Source organism: Carlito syrichta, unplaced genomic scaffold (assembly GCF_000164805.1).
Source record: "Carlito syrichta isolate Samal-C Ts95f unplaced genomic scaffold, Tarsius_syrichta-2.0.1 Scaffold249602, whole genome shotgun sequence".
Classification (NCBI taxonomy): domain Eukaryota; kingdom Metazoa; phylum Chordata; class Mammalia; order Primates; family Tarsiidae; genus Carlito; species Carlito syrichta.
The window spans coordinates 1-6,745 of record NW_007193698.1 but is presented as its reverse complement, the minus strand read 5'-3'; the positions used below and the strand labels follow the sequence as shown (position 1 = coordinate 6,745).

The 6,745-nt window shown below is 38.8% G+C and overlaps 1 pseudogene; it reads right to left on the bottom strand.

Annotated features, from left to right (window-relative positions):
- Window positions 1-1,569: 1,569 nt before the first annotated feature.
- On the bottom strand, window positions 1,570-2,652 carry LOC103253729 (annotated as a pseudogene).
- Between the last annotated feature and the right edge of the window lie 4,093 nt (window positions 2,653-6,745).

Below are 6,745 nucleotides of genomic sequence, written 5' to 3'. Positions count from 1 at the left end.
CCTTATCTCTACATAAATAAAAAATCAGCCGGGCGTGGTAGCGCGTGCCGTAATTCCGGCTACTTGGAAGGCTGAGGCGGAAGGATCGCTGGAGTCTAGCAGGCGAGGCTGCGGTGGCCGGGAGCGGCCACTGCACTCCAGTCTGGGTGACAGAGTGAGACTCCAACTCAAAAAAAAAGAAAAAAAGAAAGAAAAATACAACATTTATGTAGCTGAAAATAGGTGCTCATAGTATATAAATAAAAATTGTCAAAATTTTAAGAAAAAATGGCAAATTATGAATAGTAGATTTTATCTAATTATTGCAATAATTGCTAGACCAAACAGTTTGAACAATGGTGAGAAAATAAATATTTGAAAACATAATTAAGGAGCTGAATTTACTTGATATATATAAAAACATGAACCCACCAATTGGATGCTACTAATTTTTCTCCTACTACACAGGAAATATGCCCATTAATGCCAACATAATGGGCTACAAAGCAAATATTAAGACATGCAAAGGATTGTAATCATACATAGGTGACTAGTACAAGTTACTCATAAATTTATCATAAAAATAAAGATTAGAAATTCGTTTTGATTATTTTATCTTGAACCCCTGTTCACTTATTCAAACAATTTTTTTCTCTGTGAAACTAAGTAGAACTGAGGAGGAATCAAAGAAATCCTCATATATTAAACTCTTAAATAGAATCTTTGAATTCAAAGTAAGGGTCAATAGAAGAGGCACAGGTTGTGAGGCTTTTCCCAGCAAACAAAACCACTGAGGCAGTCCTGCAAATCAAGGAGGATGGCAAATGCATTTTTTTTGAGTTGGAGACTCAAAATTATATAATTATATATTGATATAATTATAATTAATTATTAAAAAGAAAAATACAGCTGGACTCGGTGGCTCAGCCTGTAATCCCGCGCCTTTGGGATGCTGAGGTGAGTGGATTGCCTGAGCCCGCGGGTTCGAGACCCGCCTGGGCAGCGAGACCTCATCTCTACAATAAATAAAAAAATCAGCCGGACTGGAGTTCAGTGGTCCCTCCTGGCCACTGCAGCCTCGACCGCTGGGCTCCAGCTATCCTTCCTCCTCAGCCTTCCAAGTAGCTGGAACTACAGATGTGAACTACCATGCCACTAATTTTTGATTTATTGTAGAGATGAGGTCTCACCAAGTTGCCCAGGTGGGTGTCAAACCCGCAGACTCAGGCAATCCACTCACCTCGGCCTCCCAAAGCATTGGGATTACAGGCTGAGCCACCGAGCCCGGCCTGCAAATCCATTTCTTAAAAAAAAAAAGTTCTTGAGGGGAAAAATATAAAATACCTAAATTTCAAAAGATGGACTACTACCATACTCTTTGCTCTCTGTCTTTGAGTGTCCAAAGATAGAGGATTTCACAGTATGTTTTCAATCATTCAACTTTTGCAAACATATACAAATAGGCTCCTCACTAGCAGTTCTGTTTGGGCAATTAATAGCAAGCAATATGCTTGAATTAGAGGTCCAATTTCCTCTTGAATGCAGTTTCTCCTCTTCTTGGCAACAAAGCCATTTGCAGAGATCTGGAAATCACGAGTTTCCTAAGTGGAAGGAGGTGCTGGTCTGGTTCACCTGAAAATATCCGTTCAGATTGACTGGTGTTTTATAGTAACATTTCAAGACCCAGTTTATGTTATTGATGACAATGGAGTCAGGGTTGCCTTAGTTAGGTGAGTTTGCATAGGGCTCATAGCTGCGTCAAGCCAGCATGGGGTTGATCTGGGCCACGTTCTGCACCACATCCCTAGGGATGTGGCCAGTCCACTTGGAGGGCACTTCCAAGTTCACAGGCTTGATGACCTGGCTTGATGACTGGTGTTGGACAGAGAGACACCACCAAGCTTGTCAATGTGGTCCTCGCAGTGCAAAACAGTATCACTCCAGGCAATGCCCAGGAAATCAAGGATGAGCTTGAGGGAGTGCTGCAGGTGCAACACCAGCTGCTTGTAGTACAGGGGCAGACACTTGTCCTTGCCCACCTCCATGCACTGTGCATACATAACCTCGATGGTTTTGTTCTACTTGAGGCAGTCGTGGTAGTTGCTGAGGTCGAAGCCAGTGATGGTGACCTTGCATATGATCATGGAGTGCACGGAGGCCCAGCTGTCATGTACCACAAACAAGAACTTGGAGTTGGGGAACAGGCACGACAGGTACACTGAGGACTTGAGTGTGAAGGGGTCCTTGTTGCAGAGCACACGGGCCAACTAGCCATGCTTGGCAATAACCTCCAGGATGAAGGCCTGTATGGTGGGTCCAGCACCTCGTCCGTCACACCCGCCTCGTCCAGCCTCAGCTTCTGGCAGCCAGACTTGGACCAGACCTAGCATGTGGCCAACACATGCAGAATGATGCGCATCTTCTCACTGCAGTACACCTCGGAGTGGGCGTCCAGCATTGCCTCACTGTAACAGTACTCCATGCAGTCGACTCGCATCATCACCAGATCCTCCTACTCGGGCCACATGGCTCACCGGGGGCTCCAAGGGTCTGCTAGCACCACGCAGCACTCCAGGACCTGCTGCCCCAGCTGGATGCCAGCATCAGGGCCAATGTGCAGCCAGCCACCAGCAGCACCTTCTGCACCAGCAGGCACATGCTGGACCAGGGGCGGGGCAGGCCTGGCCTAGAAGCCAGCATCTGTGACTTCAGCTGCAGGTCAGTGGGCAGCCTGCCCACCCAGATCACATCTCCTCTGGGCACTACCAACTCTGGACTCCAGCCCTCGAGCCTGCTCGCCAAGGCTTTCTGCTGGCAGAACCTGCTCTGAGGCATGGCCAGACAGCCTCATGCACCCAACAACTCCCGGCTCACCAACCACCCTGGCCGAGGCTCATTTTGATAATTTTAAATAACACCTCAGCAAAGAAAAATTACATGCAATAAAATTAGTACAAATTTAGAACTAAATTAAGACAAATCTAATAAAACATCAAAGCTCATCATAGCAGCTTAGGAGATTCTTAAAGGAAAATCTATAGATCAAAAAGCTCATATTAGAAAAGAAAAAAATGTGCAAATTATTAGCAGTATTTCTTTCAAGAAATTAGAAAAGTGAAAAGGGAGTCTAGATAAAGTAATAGTAATAAATATGCTAAACAAAGTTAGCAAAGCATGCAATAGCAAATAAAGTAAGAGAATGCTGTGAATATTTTATGTAAGTAAATTTAAAAATATAGATAAAAATTAATCTTTAGATAAATATTTTTGCCGGGCTTGGTAGCTCAGCCTGTAATCCCGCACCTTGGAAGACTGAAGTGAGTGGATTTCCTGACCCTTCGGGTTGGAGAACTGCCTGGGCAACTTGATGAGACCTCATCTTTACAATAAATCAAAAATCAGCCGGTTGTGCTAGTGCACACCTGTAGTTCCAGCTACTTGGAAGTCTGAGGCGGAAGGATCACTGGAGCCCAGCTGGTCGTGGCTGCGGTGGCCAGGAGTGGCCACTGCACTCCAGCCTGGGTGACAAAGTGAGAATCCAACTCAAAAAAAAAAAAAGAAAAATATTTTGAAAACTGTGAGATGAAATAGCAAATCTGAATAGTAACAACTGAAGTTTTGTTACCTTAAATTCCAAGGTTTTCGATGGAAACTTTAGCAAACAATTAAGAAACAAATGTTCCCTATCTTATACAGCCTATATTAGTACTAAAAAATTTAGAATACTCCTAGAGTTAGGCAAGTTATGTAATTTTGACAACAAAACCAGAAATGGGCAGTATAAGGAAGAAGCATTATAGACTAATCTTATAGTAATAAAGCAATGATAACAAATTTTTGTAATAGATAACAAATCAGTGACAATATACACCATAGTTAAGATTTTTCTTTCTCTTTTGTATTATAAATATGTAGGGTACAATTCAGGTTTAGGCATACAAACGTTGATTATGCAGTTACCCTTGTTAATGAGGTAAGGATTTTTCAAATAATGTGTTCTGAAATCAGTAAAGTTTATTAAAAACAAAAAATCATTAAAAAACTGGTTTTACATTACAAATGTTAGTATATTTTAATTTTTCAAAAATCTGTATTTTCCCACATTAGGAGCTTTACAGGGGAAAGTCATGTAATATTTTAAGTAGCTGATTAAAAACAACTGATACAATTTAACCTTTATTATAATTAAATAATGCTTATTAAGCCAGGAATAGAACTTTTCATAATTGATAAATAATATCTGAAGTTATTATGTATAAACTCTTTAGCCCACTCGGAATTAAATTATAGTTTTACCATATTACTTTGGAATAATTACTTAACATTGTTGTGCCAAAAATTCTTCACTTAAAAGTCCATAATTTTATACATAAATTACTTTGAAATGTGTCTAAATAGCTAAAAAGTACTAATCCATTCTAAAACTGCCAACCATACGGTAAAGTGAAGCCTGTGGTAGTTGTGAGTGTGCCACTGCACTCCAGCCTGGGCAACACAATGAGACTTCCACTCAAAAAAACAAAAACTAGTAACTCGTAAACATTTTTGTTTGTTTGTTTAGCAATGATGATACCTTGAACATTTTGAGAAATAGAGACTGAAATTCATTGTGCCTTGATATCATGGTGGCCAAAGTGAAGAGATTGATTTGGCAGGGAACAGAATTCTCAGGCATTTGGGGTCTTATAGCGGTTGTTTCTCAATGCAAATCAATAATTTATTCATAAAGATATAGTTTCCAAATTTGCAGTTTTTTTTTTATTGGTGCAATTTTCTTAAGCTTGCATTACTGTTGGGCCCTCACTTAAAAATGGAAAGATCAGATAATAGCAAATAATCACTATACTGTTATTACTAGCTCTCCTTCAACTCTTAAATTGAGGCACAAAAAGTTTACTTTATTAAAATCAGGATGTATGCCACACATTGAGGAAAAAAGGAGGGGAGAAGGGAAGGACTGATAGAAAGAATGCATCTTAAAGTTTGACTTGGGAATGATATCTCAGAATTGGGATGCCTTTGGCAATTCAACACCTTTGACTAATAGTTTGAGTTAATCAATCAGTGACCTGTATTCAGTATTCCTTCCAAGTCTTGTAGTGTTTTACCTAAATGCTTTTCCTAAAAGAATCGATTTGTTTGAAGGAAGTTACCAATGTTCACAGTTTAGCCATCATTTTAGTACTCATTCCATTAACAGTTAACTTAGTAGTATTTAAACGTTCCTGCATTTTTTACTCTATGTAATATCTTGATGCCTTAGAAAGATAAGGTACTGGAATTATGCCCATGTTACTGATGGAGAACAGAAAAACAGATTATTTAATTTAAACATGCAATAGGGACAAATTCAAACCTTGGTATTTTGACTCTAGTGTACATTTTCTCAGTCATTATATTCTATAGCCTCTTGACGACTTGATAAATGATCTTTGCCAGTCCATAGTTTGACTTTGTAAAAGATTGTTCAGCAAACATATTTATGGATGGTTTAGTTTAAGAAAGGAAATCTATAAGTAGTAATTGATTGTCTGAAGCTTGTGACATAGCCAACCCATACTCAGCTACTAAAATTGGTCTGTGATACCAGAGGGTACAGAATGCATGCCCACTAGTCACTGGTGACCTCTTTAGATACTATTCTAAGGACTGTGAATGAATATTTTATAATATAGTATGCTTTTAGGCACAATGTGTGATGAAATATCTTATCTTTATTATACTCTAAATTAAAACTTTTTAATTTACAAAAACATTTTTAATGAATTGGGCAATTGCTTCAAAATGTGCACCTTTTAGATTTAGAAAAGTAATGCCCATAATTTTATGAATTAAAAACAAAGACCGTTTAATTTGAATTTGAGTAAAATTGTAATAGGGCATCGAGCCACATGAGTCCAAGTACAAAGAGAAGTTTATTGAGCTGAGAACCAGCTGGCAGCCACTTACCCTCGAGACACAAAGTCCCAGGCAAGGGCCCCACTGCTCAGTGGGGTTGGGCTTAAGTACAATTTGATTTGGGTTTGGGGGGGGGTCTTTTACAGTTGCAGTTGGCTAAACCACACATTCTTGTTTGACCTTGCTTTTGCTTACAAAGCCTTTAGAGAGATACTTTGTTTTACAAATGATTGTTTTATCTTGTAACAGGCTGCAGAAAATTGCCTGAAGCTGTTTACAGAAATGAGAACTTGTGATTAGAGCATTTTGCTTGTGAAGGCTTGTGAAATTATTTGTAATTTTTTAACTGCCAAATCAAGCCTTTCCTTTTCTGAAACTGATTTATTTCTTTAGGATAGCCTTTCACAAAATGATTGGGAGTATATATACATTGAGGCAACTTTACCCTCAATATCATCACAAATCAGCTAGTAGAATTATTTTTTCATATGACTGAAGAGTTGATTAAACCTACATCCTTTTTACGATTAAAAAGTGTTACGTATGAAATGCAGTTGGGGATGGAAGTCTAATCACTTTATTTTCCTCATATGAATATTTTATTTTGATTTGGTTTATATTCATAATCGATTTTATCACACCATGCTACTTAAAACTAATTACCATAATTCTTAGTCAAAGTATTCCATTCATAAATTAACTATATTTTCTTGTGGATTTTTTCAAAGCATTTTATCATTATTGATGGCAGATGCCGAGACATACATAAGACACTCCTTACCTGTTCATTTTCATGATGGATTGATCAGATTAAGCTTTCTACTGAATTTCTAACTTTTGACAGTTTGCCAGGTATACCTCCTTTGGT